General features: G+C 49.3%; 1 protein-coding gene across 1 annotated transcript in view; it reads right to left on the reverse strand.

Moving 5' to 3' along the window:
* The window catches only part of dner (delta/notch-like EGF repeat containing), a 260493-nt gene that overhangs the window by 157438 nt on the left and 80510 nt on the right, over positions 1-22545 (reverse strand). The window lies entirely within an intron of this gene.

A 22545-nucleotide genomic window follows, 5' to 3' on the forward strand; every position in this document is an offset into this window, starting at 1 on the left:
GTTGTGTGGGCCGCTGAAGAGGAGGTACTGCTGGCCCACCACCACAAGATGGCGCCCTGCTTGAAGTGCGGGCTTCAAGCACGAGAGGGCGCTGGCTTTGCTGGAGGTGACAGCTGTCAACAATCAACACAAGCTGTCACCCATCATCACCACTACAAAGACCGGACTGCAACTCCACCTCCTTGCCGAGAAATCAACTACCATTCAGGTAATTTCTCTGCTGCCTGACACTGTGTGTGTTTAACCTGAACTTCTATTTGCAGCTGTTTTCCTGGAGTGTTTCCTTATCTGGAGGATTGGCGTTTGGTGTGACAGCGACAGCTTCGCCTCACACCCCAACTCAGATAAGTGGTTGACCAGGAGCTGCACGAGTGTGTGTGATTGGAGGTGGAGGTTTTCCCTCCTTTACTTAAGACAGACTGTGGATTACTGAGTGTGCGAACTCACACTGATCTGGACTGTCTCTGTTCTCTGCCAGCAGTACCGGGTCTGACTGCTGAAGACAGCGGCCACCTGGGGTGCAGGGCTTGGCGGCTCCGGTGTTCTTCAGCTCCGTTGGTGGTGGAAGCTGTGTGGGGATCCAGCTCTTCTCTCTCCAGGCGTCTTCTATCGTCGAGCCTGCCCACACGTCACCTGGTGTATGATTGACAGTCACCATATTGTTATTGTCTGTACGTTGTTGTGCGATTCACAACATTAAATTGTTACTTTTTGGCTTATCCATTGTCCGTTCATTAACGCCCCCTGTTGTGGGTCCGTGTCACGTCACTTTCACAACAGGATTTCTCGGCCAGCGTCATGGATCCCGAGGGGTGTCAACCATCGCTTGAACAGCCAATGGGAGAGCGAGGTGCACAGGCAGGAGGCGTGTTGGGTGAGCTGCAGCACATCTTAACCGCCTTCGCCGCTCGGTTGGACTTAGTTACCGAGCAGAGCAGTGTTCTCAATCGTAGGATAGAGGCTCTCACCGCCAAGGTGGAAGCGCGTGCTCAGGGCACTGCTGCAGCACCTCCTCCTGCTGATCGTGTGCCAGAAACAGACATTCCGCTGGTCGTTCAACGACCCCCCCCCACCTTCCCCTGAAGCATACATAAGCCCTCCGGAGCCGTACGGAGGCTGTGTGGAGACGTGCGCGGACTTCTTGATGCAGTGCTCGCTCGTCTTTTCACAGCGTCCCGTCATGTACACGGCAGACGCCAGCCGGGTGGCTTACGTTATAAATTTGCTTCGAAGAGAGGCACGCGCCTGGGCTACGGCGCTTTGGGAGCAGAATTCACGGCTCCTAACGGTTTATACTGAGTTTGTGAGGGAGTTCAGACAGGTGTTCAATCACCCTCATAGAGGCGAGACCGCTTCAAGTGTGCTGCTGTCGATACGGCAGGGGCGTCGGAGCGCAGCTAAGTATGCAGTCGACTTCCGCATCGCGGCAGCGCGAGCCAGCTGGAATGCTGTTGCGCTCCGCGCCGCCTTTGTAAACGGACTGGCTCTGGTTCTTAAGGAGCACCTGGTGGCGAAGGACGAGCCGCGGGATTTAGATGGGCTTGTCGACCTGGTTATACGGTTAGACAACCGATTAACAGAACACCGACGGGAGCGAGACGAAGGGCGTGGTCAGGCACAAGCCGTCCCTCTTCCTCCCGGGTCTGAAAGGGAGCCGACTTCCCCACGCTCCACTGCCAGGGCTCTCCACGTGACAACAGCTCCCCCTGCTGACATTGTTATGGAAACGAGCAGGGCCAAAAAACGATCAGATCAGAGACAAAGGAGGCTGATCCGTGGAGAGTGTTTTCTCTGCAGCTCTACTGAGCACACACAGAGAGAATGCCCCAAACGATCAAAACAGCAGCACTCGTTCTTAGAGACTGGGCTAAGGGTGGGTCACAATACCCACGCGGGGAGACCCCGTAAATCTGCACGAATCCCAGTCACGATCCTGAGTGAGGATTTAACCCTTCACGCCCCAGCACTGGTGGACACGGGGTCGGAGGGAAATCTGCTGGATAGCAGATGGGCAAAGGAGGTTGGGCTCCCTCTAGTGGCCTTACCGTCACCATTGTCGGTGCAGGCACTAGATGGCACCCTTCCTCCACTAATCACACACCAGACTCAGCCAGTGACATTGGTGGTGTCTGGGAATCACAGGGAGGAGATTGTGTTTTATGTAACACCTTCTACCTCCCGAGTGATTTTGGGTTTTCCATGGGTGTTAAAACACAATCCCCGGATTGATTGGCCGTCTGGGGTTGTGGTTCAGTGGAGCGAAACCTGCCACCGGGAGTGTTTAGGATCCTCGGTTCCACCCGGTGTGACAGCTAAGGAGGAGGTTTTAGTCCCCCCCAATCTGGCGGCGGTGCCAGCCGAGTACCACGACCTTGCTGACGTCTTCAGCAAGGATCTGGCACTCACGCTGCCCCCGCACCGTCCGTATGATTGTGCCATTGATTTGATACCGGGCGCTGAGTACCCGTCCAGCAGGCTGTACAACCTCTCATGTCCGGAACGCGAATCAATGGAGACCTACATCCGGGACTCGTTAGCTGCCGGGTTGATCCGGAACTCCACCTCCCCGATGGGTGCTGGTTTCTTTTTTGTGGGCAAGAAGGACGGTGGACTCCGTCCATGCATTGATTACAGAGGGCTGAATGAGATCACGGTTCGCAACCGATACCCGTTACCTCTGTTGGATTCAGTGTTCACGCCCCTGCATGGATCCCAAATTTTCACAAAATTGGATCTTAGGAATGCTTATCACCTGGTTCGGATCCGGGAGGGAGACGAGTGGAAGACGGCATTTAACACCCCGTTAGGTCACTTTGAGTACCTGGTCATGCCGTTCGGCCTCACAAATGCGCCCGCGACGTTCCAAGCATTGGTTAATGACATCTTGCGGGACTTCCTGCATCGGTTTGTCTTCGTATATCTAGACGATATACTCATTTTTTCTCCGGATCCTGAGACCCATGTTAGCATGTACGTCAGGTCCTACAGCGGTTGTTGGAGAACCGGCTGTTTGTGAAGGGCGAGAAGTGTGAGTTCCACCGCACTTCTTTGTCCTTCTTGGGGTTCATAATCTCCTCCAACTCCGTCGCCCCTGATCCGGCCAAGGTTGCGGCGGTGAGAGATTGGCCCCAACCAACGAACCGTAGGAAACTACAACAGTTCCTCGGTTTTGCAAATTTCTACCGGAGGTTCATCAAGGGCTACAGTCAGGTAGTTAGCCCCCTGACAGCCCTGACCTCCACAAAAGTCCCCTTCACCTGGTCGGATCGGTGCGAAGCCGCGTTTAGGGAGTTGAAACGCCGGTTCTCGACTGCACCGGTTCTGGTGCAGCCCGATCCCAAGCGCCAGTTTGTTGTTGAAGTGGATGCCTCTGACTCAGGGATAGGAGCCGTGCTATCCCAGAGCGGGGAGTCCGACAAGGTTCTCCATTCATGTGCCTACTTTTCCCGCAGGTTGACCCCAGCTGAACGGAACTATGACGTCGGCAATCGGGAACTTCTTGCGGTGAAGGAGGCTCTTGAAGAGTGGAGACACCTGTTGGAGGGAGCATCGGTACCATTTACAGTTTTCACGGACCATCGGAACCTGGAGTACATCCGGACCGCGAAGCGTCTGAACCCCAGGCAAGCCCGCTGGTCGCTGTTCTTCGGGCGTTTTGACTTCCGGATCACCTACCGCCCCGGGACAAAGAACTAACGATCTGATGCCCTGTCCCGGGTGCACGAAGAGGAGGTCAAGACCGAGCTGTCAGACCCCCCTGAAACCATCATCCCCGAGTCCACTGTCGTGGCCGCCCTTACCTGGGACGTGGAGAAGACTGTCCGGGAGGCCCTGACATGGAGCCCGGACCCGGGGACCGGTCCGAAGAACAAACTGTACGTCCCACCAGAGGCCAGGGCTGCGGTCCTTGACTTCTGTCACGGTTCCAAGCTCTTCTGTCACCCAGGGGTGCGAAGAACCGTGGCAGTGGTCCGGCAGCGCTTCTGGTGGGCGTCTATGGAAGCTGACATCCGGGAGTATTTCCAGGCCTGCACCACCTGCGCCAGGGGCAAAGCTGACCATCACAAGGCCCAAGGCCTCCTCCAGCCTCTGCCAGTGCCTCGTCACCCCTGGTCTCATATCGGCCTGGACTTTGTCACGGGCCTCCCGCCATCCCAGGGAGACACCACCATCCTAACGATAGTGGACCGGTTCTCCAAGGCGGCCCACTTCGTGGCCCTCCCGAAGCTCCCGACGGCCCAGGAGACTGCAGACCTCCTGGTCCACCATGTCGTGCGTCTGCATGGGATTCCATCAGACATTGTCTCGGATCGTGGTCCTCAGTTCTCCTCCCAGGTCTGACGGAGTTTCTGTAGGGAACTGGGGGCCACCGTCAGTCTCTCGTCTGGGTACCACCCCCAGACGAACGGGCAGGCAGAGCGGACAAACCAGGAACTGGAGCAGGCCCTCCATTGCGTGACCTCCGCGCACCCGACGGCCTGGAGTGAGCATCTGGCCTGGATCGAGTACACTCATAACAGCCAAGTCTCGTCTGCCACCGGCCTCTCCCCATTTGAAGTGTGTTTGGGGTACCAGCCCCCATTGTTCCTGCTAGTGGAGGGAGAGGTCGGGGTGCCCTTGGTCCAGGCCCATCTGAGAAGGTGCCGTCGGGTGTGGCGTACCGCCTGCTCTGCCCTGCTCAAAGCCCGGACGAGGGCCAAGAACCATGCAGACCGCCGGCGTGCCCCGGCCCCTGCGTACCAGCCTGGGCAGGAGGTTTGGCTTTCCACAAAGGACATTCCCCTGCAAGTGGAATCCCAAAAGTTGAAGGACAGATACATCGGACCTTTCCCCATCCTCAAGGTCCTCAGTCCAGCCGCAGTGAAGCTGAAGCTGCCAGCTTCACTGCGGATCCACCCGGTTTTCCATGTGTCCCACATCAAACCTCACCACGTGTCACCCCTCGGTACCCCCGGACCGGCGCCGCCTCCTGCCCGGATCATCGACGGGGAGCTGGCTTGGACCATGCGCCGGCTCCTGGACAACCGTCGGAAGGGCCGGGGGTTCCAGTATTTGGTGGACTGGGAGGGGTATGGACCCGAAGAACGCTCCTGGGTGAAGAGGAGCTTCATCCTGGACCCGGCCCTCCTGGCCGACTTCTACCGGCGGCACCCGGACAAGCCTGGTCGGGAGGCGCCCGTTGAGGGGGGGGTCCTGTTGTGTGGGCCGCTGAAGAGGAGGTACTGCTGGCCCACCACCACAAGATGGTGCCCTGCTTGAAGTGCGGGCTTCAAGCACGAGAGGGCGTCGGCTTTGCTGGAGGTGACAGCTGTCAACAATCAACACAAGCTGTCACCCATCATCACCACTACAAAGACCGGACTGCAACTCCACCTCCTTGCCGAGAAATCAACTACCATTCAGGTAATTTCTCTGCTGCCTGACACTGTGTGTGTTTAACCTGAACTTCTATTTGCAGCCGTTTTCCTGGAGTGTTTCCTTATCTGGAGGATTGGCGTTTGGTGTGACAGCGACGGCTTCGCCTCACACCCCAACTCAGATAAGTGGTTGACCAGGAGCTGCACGAGTGTGTGTGATTGGAGGTGGAGGTTTTCCCTCCTTTACTTAAGACAGACTGTGGATTACTGAGTGTGCGAACTCACACTCATCTGGACTGTCTTTGTTCTCTGCCAGCAGTACTGGGTCTGACTGCTGAAGACAGCGGCCACCTGGGGCGCAGGGCTTGGCGGCTCCGGTGTTCTTCAGCTCCGTTGGTGGTGGAAGCTGTGTGGGGATCCGGCTCTTCTATCTCCAGGCGTCTTCTATCGTCAAGCCTGCCCACACGTCACCTGGTGTATGATTGACAGTCACCATATTGTTATTGTCTGTACGTTGTTGTGCGATTCACAACATTAAATTGTTACTTTTTGGCTTATCCATTGTCCATTCATTAACGCCCCCTGTTGTGGGTCCGTGTCACGTCACTTTCACAACACAATTGTTTTAAAGGAAACAAGTAAATGATCAGTTCAAATAGCATCATAGTTAAGTTAATATCAAAATTTAAAATTTTACACTCTTCTATGACCCTCCCGAACATGTATTGGTCATTCTGGACATTTTCAATACCTTGAAAAATCTGTAGCTGCTGCAGTTTAAAAAATACAGCTGTAGTTGAAGTAACACTTGGGACAAAATGGGCATGGTCATTTTCAGGCTGTTTGTCCCGGACAGAGATTTAGGCACATACGTATGTAAAATTTTTCATTGGTGTCATATGAGTACAGAACAGTTGAGTTATCCTCTCCTAACTGATGTGCATACATGTCTCAGTTAGGTCCTAGACGGTTCAAAATTGATGCATGTGGTCTGGTGCGTATTTGTCAGGCAAATGCTGTCAAAGCTACAGCAAGAAATGAGAATATCTCTGCACTGTGTAATCTCACAGCAGCAGAGCAAATGCCAAAAAAACAAAAAGCTGGAAAACACACACACACGTATATATATATATATATATATATATATATATATATATATATATATATATATATATATATATATATATATATATATAAGTAACTCCCTTCGGCTGCTCCCTTGTTTGCACTCGGGTATATATATATATATATATATATATATATATATATATATATATATACACACTAATCAGTCACACAACTATTAATGAACTAAATTAAAAACTGAAGGCAATCTGAAAGTTTATGTTGTTCATGTGTTATAATGAGAATCCCCAATTCACCTGCAAAAAATACTTATAAATTGTTGTGTGGGCCGCTGAAGAGGAGGTACTGCTGGCCCACCACCACCAGAGGGCACCCTGCCTGGAGTGCGGGCTCCAGGCACCAGAGGGCGCTGCCGCCTCACAGGAGCAGCCGGGGTGACAGCTGACACTCATCACCTATGACAGCTGTCACCACTCATCTGATCTGCATCGGTATATCAGCAAGACGTCATCTCCACCTCTTTGCCGAGATATCGTTCTACCGAGGAGGTAACAAACTCAGCCGTTGTATTGTCTTTCAGACAGTGACTTTGTTGCTTGTGTTTTGACAGTGGTTGGTGAGTACTTGCAGCTGGAGACTGTATTGAACCCTTTTTGATAAGTACTCACATTTTCCTGACAAGAGGTGGAGGTGGTTTTTTTCACCATCCGTGTTGCTGGGTGCAAACGCACCCACATCTAACTGTTTTTGTTCCTCGCCAGCAGTACCAGATCCGACAAGCGGAGGCAGTGGCCACCTGGGAGTTCGGGACTTGGCGGCTCCAGTATCCCCGGGGTTCGGTGGCGGAGGAAATCGTGTGGTTCCGGTTCTGCTTTGGACAGACGTCTTCTATCTTCGAGCCTGCCCACATGACACCTTTGTGAATTGACTTTATTATTTTCTATTGTGATCTGTCGTGCTTGTTGTGCTTATTTCACAACAGTAAAAGTGCTATTTGACTTCCTCCATTGTCCATTCATTTGCGCCCCCTGTTGTGGGTCCGTGTTCCAACACTTTCACAACAGGATATCTCGGCCAACGTCATGGATCCCGAGGGGCGTCAACCAGCTGTTGAACGGCCAATGGAAGAACAGGGCGCACAGACGTCCGCAGGAGGAATGATCGGAGAGTTGCAGCGAATCCTCACCGCTTTCACGGCTCGGTTGGATTTAATGACCGAGCAGAACGTCCTCCTTAACCGCAGGGTGGAGGCTCTCGCCGCGCAGGTGGAAGCGCGCCCTCAGGGCGCTGCTGCGGCTCTCCCTCCTGTCGACCCTGTGCGTAACAGTGACGTTCCACAGGTCGTTCAACGACCCCTCCCACCTTCCCCGGAAGCATACATAAGCCCTCCAGAGCCGTACGGGGGTTGTGTGGAGACGTGTGCGGACTTTCTTATGCAGTGTTCGCTCGTCTTTGCACAACGTCCCGTCATGTACGCAACTGATGCCAGCAAAATAGCTTATGTGATAAATCTGCTTCGCGGTGAGGCACGCGCTTGGGCTACAGCGCTCTGGGAGCAAAATTCACGGCTCCTTCAGACATATGATGGGTTTGTGAGGGAGTTCAGAACAGTGTTCGATCACCCAAATAGAGGAGAGACCACTTCATCCGTGCTGCTGTCAATGAGACAGGGGCGCCGGAGCGCAGCTGCTTATGCAGTCGACTTCCGCATCGTGGCTGCGAGGTCCGGCTGGAATAGCACTGCCCTCCGCGCCGCCTTCGTAAACATACTGTCGTTGGTCCTAAAGGAGCACCTGGTGGCTAAGGACGAACCGCGGGACTTAGATGGGCTTATTGATCTGGTTATACGATTAGACAATCGGTTAGAAGAACGCCGTCGGGAACGAGACAAAGGGCGTGGCCGGGCACGCGCCGTCCCTCTCCCTTCCAGCTCCGACCGAGCTCCGCCCTCCCCACGCTCCACGGCCCCTACGCTCCGTGTGGTTACAGCTCCCCCTGCTGATGAAGCTATGGACACAAGCAGGGCCACATTTAGACCCCCGGATAGACAGAGGAGGCTGGTCCGCGGAGCGTGCTTTGTTTGTGGCTCGATAGACCATCAGGTGAGGGACTGCCCCGAGCGGTTAAACACCAACGCCCGCCCCTAGAAACTGGGCTAGGGGTGGGCCAAGACATTCACGTGGGACACACCCATATTGCCACACGACTCCCGGTTACAATCCTTTATGGAGATTTAACCCTTCAGGCCCCAGCACTGGTGGACACGGGCTCTGAAGGGAATTTGCTAGACAGCAAATGGGCTAGGGAGGCAGGGCTCCCTCTGGTGGCACTTACTTCACCTGTGCAAGTACGGGCACTAGATGGCTCCCTACTCCCTTTGATCACACATAAGACACCACCAGTAACTCTGGTGGTGTCAGGAAACCACCGGGAGGAGATCGAGTTTTTTGTGACTCCTGCCACCTCCCGCGTGATTCTCGGGTTCCCCTGGATGTTAAAACACAATCCCCGGATCGATTGGCCATCCGGGGTAGTGGTTCAGTGGAGCGAGACCTGCCATCGGGTATGTTTAGGTTCCTCGGTTCCTCCCGGTTCCCAGGCTAAGGAGGAGGTCAGAGTCCCGCCCAATCTCAGGACAGTGCCGGTGGAGTACCATGACCTTGTGGACGTGTTCAGCAAGGATCTGGCGCTCACCCTTCCCCCGCACCGCCCGTACGATTGTGCCATTGATTTGGTTCCAGGCGTTGAGTTTCCGTCCAGCAGGCTGTACAACCTCTCACGACCTGAGCGCGAATCAATGGAGACCTACATCCGGGACTCATTAGCTGCCGGGTTGATCCGGAATTCCACCTCCCCGATGGGTGCAGGTTTCTTTTTTGTGGGGAAAAAGGATGGCGGACTACGTCCATGCATTGATTACAGGGGGCTGAACGAAATCACGGTTCGTAACCGATACCCATTGCCCTTGTTGGATTCAGTGTTCACGCCCCTGCATGGAGCCCAAATATTCACCAAGCTAGATCTTAGAAATGCGTATCACCTGGTTCGGATCCGGAAGGGAGACGAGTGGAAGACGGCATTTAACACCCCCTTAGGTCACTTTGAGTACCTGGTCATGCCGTTCGGTCTTACAAACGCCCCCGCGACGTTTCAAGCATTAGTTAATGATGTCTTGCGGGATTTCCTGCACCGATTCGTCTTCGTATATCTTGACGATATACTCATCTTTTCTCCGGATCCTGAGACCCATGTCCGGCATGTACGTCAGGTCCTGCAGCGGTTGTTGGAGAACCGGCTGTTTGTGAAGGGCGAGAAGTGCGAGTTCCACCGCACTTCTTTGTCCTTCCTGGGGTTTATCGTCTCCCCTAACTCCGTCGCTCCTGATCCGGCCAAGGTCGCGGCGGTGAGAGACTGGCCCCAACCCACCAGCCGTAGGAAGCTGCAACAGTTCCTCGGCTTTGCTAATTTCTACAGGATCATCGCAGGGCTTCGGGACTGCTCCAGCCGCTGCCCGTGCCTCGTCGCCCCTGGTCCCACATCGGCCTGGATTTTGTCACGGGCCTCCCACCGTCCCAGGGCAACACCACCATCCTCACGATAGTGGACCGATTCTCCAAGGCGGCCTACTTCATGGCCCTCCCGAAGCTCCCGACTGCCCAGGAGACAGCGGACCTCCTGGTCCACCACGTCGTCCAGCTGCATGGGATTCCAACAGACATCGTCTCCGATCGCGGTCCCCAGTTCTCCTCGCAAGTCTGGAGGAGCTTCTGCCGGGAACTGGGGGCCACGGTGAGTCTCTCATCCGGGTACCATCCCCAGACCAACGGGCAAGCAGAACGGGCCAATCAGGAGGTGGAACAGGCCCTGCGTTGCGTGACGGCTGCGCACCCGGCGGCCTGGAGTACCCATTTGGCCTGGATCGAGTATGCCCATAACAGCCAGGTGTCGTCAGCCACCGGCCTCTCCCCTTTTGAGGTGTGTCTGGGGTACCAGCCTCCCTTGTTTCCGGTGGTTGAGGGAGAGGTCGGTGTGCCCTCGGTCCAGGCCCACCTACGGAAGTGCCGTCGGGTGTGGCGTGCCGCCCGTTCTGCTTTGCTGAGGGCCCGGATGAGGACGAAAGCCCATGCAGACCGTCGGCGGACCCCGGCCCCTGCGTATCGGCCAGGGCAGGAAGTGTGGTTGTCAACAAAGGACATCCCCCTCCAAGTGGTCTCACCAAAACTGCAGGATCGGTACATCGGCCCATTTAAAATCCTCAAGGTCATCAGTCCAGCCGCAGTGAGGCTTCAGCTTCCGGCCTCACTGCGGATCCATCCCGTTTTCCATGTGTCCCGGATTAAGCCACATCACTCCTCACCCCTCTGTACTCCGGGTCCGGCACCACCTCCTGCCCGGATCATCGATGGCGAGCCGGCTTGGACTGTGCGCCGGCTCTTAGATGTCCGTAGGATGGGCCGGGGCTTCCAGTATTTGGTGGACTGGGAGGGGTACGGACCCGAAGAACGCTCCTGGGTGAAGAGGAGCTTCATCCTGGACCCGGCCCTCCTGGCCGATTTCTACCGCCGCCACCCGGACAAGCCAGGAGGCGCCCGTTGAGGGGGGGGTCCTGTTGTGTGGGCCGCTGAAGAGGAGGTACTGCTGGCCCACCACCACCAGAGGGCACCCTGCCTGGAGTGCGGGCTCCAGGCACCAGAGGGCGCTGCCGCCTCACAGGAGCAGCCGGGGTGACAGCTGACACTCATCACCTATGACAGCTGTCACCACTCATCTGATCTGCATCGGTATATCAGCAAGACGTCATCTCCACCTCTTTGCCGAGATATCGTTCTACCGAGGAGGTAACGAACACAGCCGTTGTATTGTCTTTCAGACAGTGACTTTGTTGCTTGTGTTTTGACAGTGGTTGGTGAGTACTTGCAGCTGGAGACTGTATTGAACCCTTTTTGATAAGTACTCACATTTTCCTGACAAGAGGTGGAGGTGTTTTTTTTCACCATCCGTGTTGCTGGGTGCAAACGCACCCACAGCTAACTGTTTTTGTTCCTCGCCAGCAGTACCAGATCCGACAAGCGGAGGCAGTGGCCACCTGGGAGTTCGGGACTTGGCGGCTCCAGTATCCCCGGGGTTCGGTGGCAGAGGAAATCGTGTGGTTCCGGTTCTGCTTTGGACAGACGTCTTCTATCTTCGAGCCTGCCCACATGACACCTTTGTGAATTGACTTTATTATTTTCTATTGTGATCTGTCGTGCTTGTTGTGCTTATTTCACAACAGTAAAAGTGCTATTTGACTTCCTACATTGTCCGTTCATTTGCGCCCCCTGTTGTGGGTCCGTGTTCCAACACTTTCACAACAATAAATAATAAATAATAAAACTAAAATAAGAGTTAAAGATGAAAAAGATGCATTCAGAAATTCAAGATGTAAGAGCGAGGATGAGGGAAAAGGTGCAAAATTTTAACCACTTCAGTAGGTGAAGAAAACCATATGAACAAGCCATACACGAAGGAGACATATCTGGAGTTTGTTCCTGTTCAGAAATCAAATCTTTCCTGTCCTTAGTGAGTCCTTGTTTCATGAGCAGAGATCTAAACATAGAAGTGCCTCAGCAAGGCAAAGATAATAATGAACAGCTTTGGAGATACAAATGTGGATTTGCTTTGTTGGAGAGTCAGAAATGTTCTGTAAAGTGAAGCTTGTGAGAGCTTCAAATCCACACATATCATGATGCAACGCTGTGTAAATCACTTCTGTTACTGGCAGAAAACTGACGGCTTTGTTCGCAGTGTTAGCAAGAGGATCAAGAGTTCTGCAAGCAAATCTAATCCCTGCCACTTCTTAGAAAATAATAAACAGAACAGCAGCTGAATGAGCATCTGAATCCGTGTAACAGTATATCTTCCCCGCCCCTGGATATCTTCCCCCCCACCCCCCCACTGAAAGGCAACATTCCTACATGGCAGCACTGATTAAAGCTTACCCAAACCTTGATAAAGCCCAATCAGTATAGATGAAGCACAGTTTGATTGATGGTGAATGATATTGGTATTCTTTCTGTATGTATCTATAGCTATCTACAATAATAATATTTCCTGAAGTATCTTTAAATCCCTCTTTCAAATATACTCTTCAAATACATGGACCTGATTGACAACCTGAAATATGATAGAACATGATGGGGTGGGCGGTAAGATATTGTGACCTGTGTGAATGAATGAATGAATGTATTTATTCGGCACGCAAATCAACAATAACAAAAACTCATTACACAACAACTCAACAATGAACCTGTGTGACCGAAAGGGTGAGGGCAGAAGCATAAATACCCACCTCTTATATTATAAAAATAACAACCAGACAAACAATGGCACACAACACACAAGCCTGAAAGCAATAACAAAAATCGATAAACCTAAGTCTTCAAACTATAGCAAGCAGTTTTATTACTCTTGCAATGCCTTTTGAAGCCAACTAAAATACCCAGTACTTTAATATTGTCAGGACAGTTGTTCCAGATGTTAACACCTTTAACAGAAACATAATGACTTTTGCAGTAGTTTGGATCCTTAATTTCTCAAAAAATAATATTCCTCTCAAATTATAACTGGAGTCCCTCAGTTTAAACATATCCTGGACATGTTGTGGCAACAGTTTATTTTTAACTTTATACAAAATTTGCATTGTGATGTCATCAACCAAGTCCAAGAATTTTAGCATATGTAAACAGGCAAACAATGGATTCGTTTGCTCACAATATGATTTGTAACAGATAATTTTTATAGCTTTCTTTTGCAACTAAAATATCGAATTAGTATTAGTTTTATATGTCTTTTCCAAATCCTCAAGGGGGTGAGATATTCAGGATGGGGAGTAAGATATTCTAGGGCAACCCCCCCCCAGAAGGGAAGTTATCCCGGGGGGGGAGATATACTGTTACACTGGTTCAATCGAAGAAAATGAAAACCTGACAATTGATTTATCTCTAGGAACAAAAACAGAACCAGAAATGTTATATTTTGTTAATGCTCTTGAACAGAAATTTTATTTGAAATAATGATAACAATTAATATTATTTTTGTGTTCTTTAATTAAAAAAAAATACACTTAATTTCCTGTCTTCCTCTGAAAGTTGTGCACATCTTTGAAAGGTGGAGAGAAATTTAGCAGCAACAGGTTATTAAAGTAAAATGTGGTGTGGTCTTCCTGTTTATAATTAGAAGGAGTAGCTATTATGTCACTTATAAACGTTGACCTTAGACATCAGCTTTGTCAATGTTTAAAGGCTGTAAAGAGGAATAATGATGGAAACAGATAGCTAGCCCCAGTTAGGCTAAACAGTTTGCCCAACAAAACCTAGCTTGTTAACTGTAGCATCAGACCATCTAAGCAGAGAGATGGAACTCCAACTTCTGATCTCGGGTGACGAGGTTGTGACACACATGCACGAGAGGACTTGGGATTCTTTACTTCCCGTCTTTTGCTCTGCAGCCAGCGCTTTGTTCACAGGTATTATAAACTCCAATATTCTGCTGGGAATCGACAATATCAAACATCACAAAATAAGGTTAAAGGTTTTGATCAATTAATCTGAATAATTTACTGAGCCTTACATTTTCTAGCTGCCCAATTAATGCTCACAAAGTCACGCTGCTCAAAAAATAAAAATGCTTCGTCGGTGCTGCACTGTTATTGCTGCGAAGATTTGCATACAACTGGTTAGGTTGAAAGATCAAGATATAACCCATGTATCCCACATGTCGGGAATTATTCAGATAAAATATATCTTATATAAAATATAGATCTTGCAGTCAATTAGCAACAAGGCAAGTTTAAAAAGACAGTTAAAGTCAATTTTATTCATTCAGCTCAGGGAAGAGGATCACCACCCTTTTATTTTATTTGCTTTAAATTTAAATTTTAAATTTTGCATATATATATATATATATATATATATATATATATATATATATATATATATATATATATATATATATATATATATATATATATATATATATATATATATGCACACACACACACTTATTGCTGCTTACATTAATTGATGAGATTACAGTGTCTTTGTAATCTTTACATGTTTAATCGACCACAATAGAAATAAGCCTTTATGTTTTATTGTGTCATCTGTGTATCATTGATATTTCACCTTTCTGTGTTTAGTTTGATTTTACAAAATTAACTAAATCAATTCTGTAAATACTGATGATTTCTGTTTTACTCTAAATACTATTTTATCAGAGGGAAGAACATGTGGCTTGAGATCTGTTCAACAAGGCTGTCCATGTTGCCAGACTGGGAACTGCTCAACTCAGCATCCAACAGTTTTGTGAACACCCGCAGTGCCAGCCACATGGTCAGCCGCCGTGTGGTAGGATCCCGCCTGTCCTTCATGATGCCTCTCATATTTTCTTAGATTTGTGTGGACTGAAATAAATGATGCATATTTCATCATGTATATATATATATATATATATATATATATATATATATATATATATATATATATATATACATATATATATATATACATATATATATATATATTTTTTTTTTTTTTTCCCCCCTCGGCCCAGAATTTTTTTTTTTTTTTCCCAAAATAGAGTTTATTCATGTTTGAGAGGTCACTCTCGCATTTTTTGAGGTGCAAAGGTGCAGATATGACTCAAGAAAATATTTTTTTCAAATAGAGTTGTAACTTTGTGGAACAGCCTCCCTCATCATGTGGTAAATGCTCCAAGGGTTATTACTTTAAAGAAATACTATGATTATTTTTATGGTGTTTGGTTTTTATTGTGATTGACGATTTATTGTGGTGTTTGATGACTTTTATTGTGCCATTTATGAGTTTTATATGGTTATATTTATGTTTTACTATGATGCTTTTTTAAATGATGAATAATGTGTGCTTTTACTGGATTTTTATACTCGTTTTATGAATAATTAATGATTATTGACCATGATTTTCCACCTCAGTTGCTGACAGCCTGCATGCTCTTTTAACATACTTCGGGGGGATAACTTGCTGAAGCCACTGCAGAAAGCACAAGAAAACATGCAGAAAGTGTCCTTTACAAGCGCATCTGGTGTTATTGCTGGCAGATGTGTTGTATGGCTGGGGGGCCTGGCTGCCTTTTTGTTTCTGTCTTTTGTTTTTCCTTCCAGGTGGCTTGCATTTGGGACTGAGTGGCTGTGTAGCTGAGTTTATCAGGACCTCACCCTGATCACCTGCGGCTCGTCAGGACTCACAGCTGTGGTGCATCTACAATGGATTGGAACATGGTGGCATTTAAGACTGGAGTACACAGTGTGTATTTGCCAGAGACTCGACCTTGTGACCAGACGGGTGAGATCGTCGTCTCGGGAGCCATCTCATCATCAGTGGATGCAGAGAACGTCCAGGTTTGATGCATGGTCTGTGAAAGAGGAGAGGGTGAGGTCTCACGCTCGTCAGCACACTTCCTGAGGTACGTTAGATTTTGTGACTAACATTTATACAGTCAGTAAATGTGGTGTCCCTCACACCTTATTATATTGAGCTGTATGTTGGTCGTTTAAATCAGCTTCCACTGCAGTGGAGTTTTGTGAACTGGATGTTCCATGCCTGCAGGGTGGGAAGCTGATTAGTAATTAAGCCAGGAAGTGTTTGCTGTTTGTGCACCTTTGAGCGTTCTCTCTGTGTGTTGAGTGTGGACTCACATAATGATTCCTTCTTTCACAGACTCGGTTTGTCGCGGCCACCTGGGGGGTGTCGGCGGGGTCCTTGGGTCCGAACTGTTTCTGGCTCCGGACCGTTAGCGCTGCTGGGAGCGCACCGCAATCCACCACGCCAGACCGCGCACTTTTATATTTTTCACAGCACTGTTATATTCATTAAACTCTTATCCTTTGTACCGTGCTCTGCTTATTTTATACTGGGTCCTTCAAACGCTGGTCGGTTCTCCGGGCTGCGTCCGACACATAACAAGATGACTGGAATTAAATTACCCCAACTATCTCGGCTGAGAGGCTGAAATCTCAGGGTCGGTTAATAAATCGTTTAGTATATGGCTATTGGGTAGAGTTTATAAAATAGGTGGCTGGCATTTTTCAAGGGTGGAAATAAATTATGCAAGGTTTCTATAACAAGTTGGAATGATGTGTGAGTCCAGAATGTTTTGAAATTCTGCCTATGAGGACTAATGTCATCATTATTTAATTGTATTCGTGGTGTAAAGCAGTGGCTGTCCCAAAACTTCCTCCACCTTAATGATGATGAAACACAGAACATTGTGTTTGGGCGTTCTGGTATACCGAATGTGGTAACACCAAACTTTGGTTGTCTTTGGCTTGTTATGTAAAACCAACTGTCTAGAATTTGGGAATGATATTTGGCAGCTGTTTGAGGTTTGATCAACAGATAAACTCTGTTGTCAAAGCAAGTTTTTTCCAGCTTCGTCTTCTGGCTAAAGTCTTTTCTCAGTAGACGTGATCTTGAGACGGCCAGTCATGCTTTCATCAGCTCCAGACTTAATTATTGTAATGCACTTAATTCGGGCATTAATCAGTCTTCTCTTGCACGTCTCCAATTGGTGCACTTTTAGACGTGAGCATATTATGCTCGTCTTGTACTCACTCCACTGGCTTCCAGTTCATTTTAGAATTGATTTTAAGATTTTAATGTTTGTTTTTAAAGTTATTTATGGCTTTGCTCCCTCTTACATGTCTGAAATTTTAACTCTCTGTACTTACAATAGGACATTACAGGCTTTACTTAGACATTCTGAGGTCAAAATTCAAACTCTGGCGTGATGGTGCTTTTGCAGTAGCTGGCCCCAGACTGTGGAACAAGCTACCTCCTGACCTTGCGCTTTTAAAATCAAAGTTAAAGACTTATTTATTTAAGCGGGCTTTTAACACCTAGTGGGGAGGAGACATGTTCTGTTTTTAATGTGGTGTTTTAAATTTATTGCATGTGTGTTTTATTTTTGTGAATCTGTTGTTACTGTTAAGCACTTTGGACACCATCTGGTGCTGTAAAGCGCTTTATAAATAAATGTTGATCGATTGTTGATTGATGAAATGAAGTAAAAGGTAACTTCAAAACGTCTGCAGTGGTTTAGAAGCAGCTCATCTTCCAGGTGATTTATCATTTTCTGCTAATATAAAACGTCATTTCATCATAAATCACAGGACATTTGGTCTTCAGTAACCATCACTAGGAGTCTCACTTCCTAAAATTTCATGAAACCAGTAACAATTTAATGGAAAATGGACAGGAAATATAACGTCCTTGGAAAATAAAATTGACGAATTGGAAGCACTGCTCCCCCCCCACACACACACAAACAAACACACAAACATACACGCCGGTGAAGCAGCGCGGGGGGTGGAGCATGAAACACACGCACCCACGTGTTGTGGGAAGGGGGGGGGCAACACGCACACGATACACACGGCACGTGTTGAGGAGACTGTGTGTTGCTTGGCAACTACACAGTCGTGGGGGCACTTTGACAGATTCCACATCCAGCTCGAAAAGTGATTGTCTGCTCATTATTTTTGTGCTAAAAGCGCAAATGGCCACACATTTTCTAAGTGTCCAGCAACCAGTGTTGGATGTTTGTGTGTGTCACCTGGAATTTGGCTGACACCTGCTGGGAGAGGGATCAAATGGGCTCTCACAGGGAACCCTCTGTCTTTTGGCCACTGATGGGCGCAAATAGTTGTAACGACAGGTGTACGAGGCGTTAGAGGCATGCAATTCCTCCTCCATGCGCTAGTCGTATTCAATCGTGTTATGTGTGAAGGGGCCCTTAAAGATGCATACAGCTCCACGGCCCTTCCACCATTAGGGAGGTCAGACATTAGATCTGATGGTGATGACATTGATGGTATTACAGACTGTGTCTCTGAGTACACTGGACTCTGCATAGAAAATTCCATCCCCACTGAAAAGGTCTTTTGTTACCCTAACAACAAACCCTGGGTTACCAGTGACCAGAAGGCCCTTCTCAATGAAAAGAAGATGGCTTTTAGGTTAGAGGACTGAGCAGAACTGAAGAGAGTTCAACGAGAACTCAAACACAGACTGAAGGAGAGCAAGGACGCCTACAGGACGAAACTGGAGGAGAAATTCAAGAGGAACAAGGCCAAGGATGTGTGGAGTGGGATGAGACAGATCACCGGGGTGCTGTTGGTGGGGGACATACATTGAGCAAATGAGCTAAACCAGTTTTTCAACCAGTATGACTCCAGCTCGAAAACCTCAACCCACGGCCCCCGACCATTCCTCTGAGTAATGAGCGCAGGTCTGTCTCACAACCCTCGCAGCCCTCCACCAACTCCTACAGCAGACACCTCTTTAAATGGTAAATGGACTGCATTTATATAGCGCTTTTCCATCTGCATCAGATGCTCAAAGCGCTTTACACTTCAATGAATACATTCACCCCGATGTCAGGGTGCTGCCATGCAAGGCGCCCACTACACACCACAACTAGGGGATTAAGGACCTTGCCCAAGGGCCCTTAGTGATTTTCCGGTCAGGCTAGGATTTGAACCGAGGATCCACTGGTCTCAAGCTCAACGCTTGTGGTTAAGTGCTAGTTAAGATGTAAAAGCGCTTTATGTTGTGTGTTGGGGGGTGTGGCTGGATATTTTGGTGTTCTTTTCTTTTCTTTGTTCTTCAGGTGGCATGGAAACTGATTTGTCTGTGGAGAAGGTGCTGGCTGAAGAGTCCTCACCCTCATCAACATCATGTGTAGCACCTGTGACTGGTGCTCACATGTAACCTTAAAGACTTTCAGCTGAAGCAGATAATTGGATGGCGTTCTGCATTTAAGGCATGTGTGATTCAAGCAGAACTGCCGGGAACTCGACCTTGTGATGTTCGTTTGTGAGACGCTGAGGACCGCGCCTGGATTTGACACATCGAGCCCGTGAAGCAAGGAAGGGTGAGGACACTTGCTGTCAGCACACATCAAAGGTGATTAAGTGTTTGACTAATTGTTGATAGTAACTTGGTGTTTTGTTAAACAGTATACTTGAATTGTGATGAGAATTGTGCAGCTTGCTTCTCACTGCTGTGGCGTGCGGATAAGTGATCCTCCACCTGTTGTGAGAAGCTGCTCATTTGCATAAAGTTAAAAAAGATACAGACCTGAATGTGTTGCTGATAGCGTGTGTCTTTTGAAAGATATTGTTGTAACTGCTGACTTACCTCACCTCTTCTTTGCTTCACGGAGAGTCGGTTTGTCGTGTCCACCTGGGGGGTGTTTGGCGGTGGTAGTGGGTCCAGGAGCGCCGGGCTTTGATCCTTGCGGGCGCTGGAGAGCGTGCCAACAGTCACTCCACCAGAAGGACGCCATTTTTGTTTTTACACTTTTTATGCACAGCGGGTTAAATAAATATATTGTTTTTGGAACCGCTTTTCTGGTTATTTGTAGCGCTGGGTTCCGTCTGACGCAGGTCCGCTCCTCAACCTGCGTCGACACATAACAGTAGTTCCCGGCCATTCCATAATGGACCCAGCAGCAGAGGCGGTTCCTTTTGCCGAAAAAGTTCAAGAACACTTGGAGAAAATATGGGAGCAATTACAGCATCTCGCAAACCAAATTAAACAAACAGACGCCCGTGTTACGGAGCTTGCAGCGCAAGCCGTTCCGCTTCCTGCTGCTCCAGCTGCGGCATCATCGATACTAGTGCAGATAACTCCGTCACCCAGAGATTCGGCGTCCGAACCGATTGTTTGTCGTCCGGAGCCTTGTGATGCAATGTTCTCTGGTTTCTGCTCAGTCAGGTTGGAGCGCTGCAGCTTTACGAGGAATGTTTGTAGATGGGTTGAGTGGGTCATTGAAAGACGAGCCGGCAGTCCGTGACGAGCCAAACGATTTAGATGAGCTAATATCGTTGGTGGTTCGTCTGGATGATCGGATGAAGGAGCGTGGACGCGAGAGAGGACGCCCATCAGAGCGGGTTTTTTCGTCTCGGGGCTTTCCCCGACACAGATCTGGGCCGCCTCTTCTTCGCCCCACTGAGGCTCCGCCGACGGGACCTCTGGCTCCTCCTGTTGACGAGCCCATGAAGCTCGGACGAGCAGAGATTACTGTATTGCCCTGACATGTAAGCGTCAAGAGAAATAATGGTGACGTATCTCCAAGTGTTCTGGGACAGGCAAAATAACACACATAAAAAAAAAAATCTAGCACGAGTAAATGTTTTGTTTTCTTGAAATAGGGGTTATAATTGTATGGGGAGTCAGAGGCGTATCTGGTGGAGTGATTGTTAGGCGGTTAGAAGTCCGCCTGGGCTCACGTCATTGTTGATTTTTATGTGTTTTTAGGTATTTTCTGTTTGGGTTGTTGGGTCGTTTTATTTTGTTGTTTTTTATTTCTCTACATTCCTAACCCCAACCTCACTTGCCCCAAGACCGTTTGTCTTGTGGGTTGTGGGGTGGTGCAGGTTGGTCACGCTGAGCATTCTCAGAAGACCTCTGCACCTAGGGGGGGGGGTGTTAGAGGCGTTTTTCATGGTTTGGTTAGGGCCCGGTTCCACTCCAGCCTCGGTGAGCCTTTGTACCGTTCGTCATTGGTGTTGCCGGGGTGTGGTGCAGTGGAGACTTACCTCAGTCGGAGGGGTGGGCCGATCTGTTGCCGTTCGCCATTTCGGTAGTTCCACCCCTCCCGAGAGGCTGGGGTATGGTCGAGTTGGGGCACCGGACGTATTTCCGGTTCTTCGCTGCACCTTGGGGTTGGAGCTGGGTTAGTTTTTTCCTGTTCCCTTCTCCGGCTTAATGTTTTGAGCCGTTCGCCAAAGTTGAGCCGCCGAGGGGCTCTGGGAGGGACCCGGGGTCTTTCGGGGTGCCGGGGAGGGTAACAGTGTTTACAGTCGTTTTATATCCCCCCGGGGTTGTTTTTGGTAGTCCTCCGGGGGTTGATTTTTGATTTTGTTCTGTTTCCTTCCGGGTTCCACCTCCAGGGTTGATGGGACGGTCCTCTGGGGGGGAATTGGCTTGGGGCCAACTAGCCAAGTGTGACCGGGTCTGGGGTTCCGGGGTTGTGGGGAGGGTACCTCCTGGGGTTGATGGTACGGTCCTCTGGGGGGCGCCGTTTGCTCCATGTATACCTGGGGACCTGTGTGGGATTCTGGTTCTGGCTGTTCCTCCTGGAACTGGCGGTAAAGGCCTTCTGGGGGGGGTTGGGCTCTGCAGGTCATTCTGGGGGGGTTGTTTGTTATTTTTCTTTTATGCATTTATGTTTGTATTATGTTTGTGGGGCTGTGTTGGGTTTTTGCGTTTGGGTGTTTTTCTTTTCTTCCCGGGGTTTGATGGGACGGTCCCCTGGGGAGGTTTTGGGTGGGTTTTGTGTTTTTTCCTATGTGTTGAATTGTACTGGGGAATGTTTTGGGGCTTTTGTTGATGCCAGCCGGCCTTCCAGCTGCGGTGCCTGTCCTGCTGTCTGTGGTGGACCTTGGGAGCGTGGTGCTGTCTACTTCCTGACGTGGACCCCGGAGGGAGGTGCTGTTCTCGGGCCTGGTCTGTTCAGTCACCGGGAGGCTTCCTGTTGATGGGGGGGTACTGTTGTGTGTTGGGGGGTGTGGCTGGATATTTTGGTGTTCTTTTCTTTTCTTTGCTCTTCAGGTGGCATGGAAACTGATTTGTCTGTGGAGAAGGTGCTGGCTGAAGAGTCCTCACCCTCATCAACATCATGTGTAGCACCTGTGACTGGTGCTCACATGCAACCTTAAAGACTTTCAGCTGAAGCAGATAATTGGATGGCGTTCTGCATTTAAGGCATGTGTGATTCAAGCAGAACTGCCGGGAACTCGACCTTGTGATGTTCGTTTGTGAGACGCTGAGGACCGCGCCTGGATTTGACACATCGAGCCCGTGAAGCAAGGAAGGGTGAGGACACATGCTGTCAGCACACATCAAAGGTGATTAAGTGTTTGACTAATTGTTGATAGTAACTTGGTGTTTTGTTACACAGTATACTTGAATTGTGATGAGAATTGTGCAGCTTGCTTCTCACTGCTGTGGCGTGCGGATAAGTGATCCTCCACCTGTTGTGAGAAGCTGCTCATTTGCATAAAGTTAAAAAAGATACAGAC

This window comes from Thalassophryne amazonica, chromosome 4, assembly GCF_902500255.1.
Source record: "Thalassophryne amazonica chromosome 4, fThaAma1.1, whole genome shotgun sequence".
Lineage (NCBI taxonomy): Eukaryota > Metazoa > Chordata > Actinopteri > Batrachoidiformes > Batrachoididae > Thalassophryne > Thalassophryne amazonica.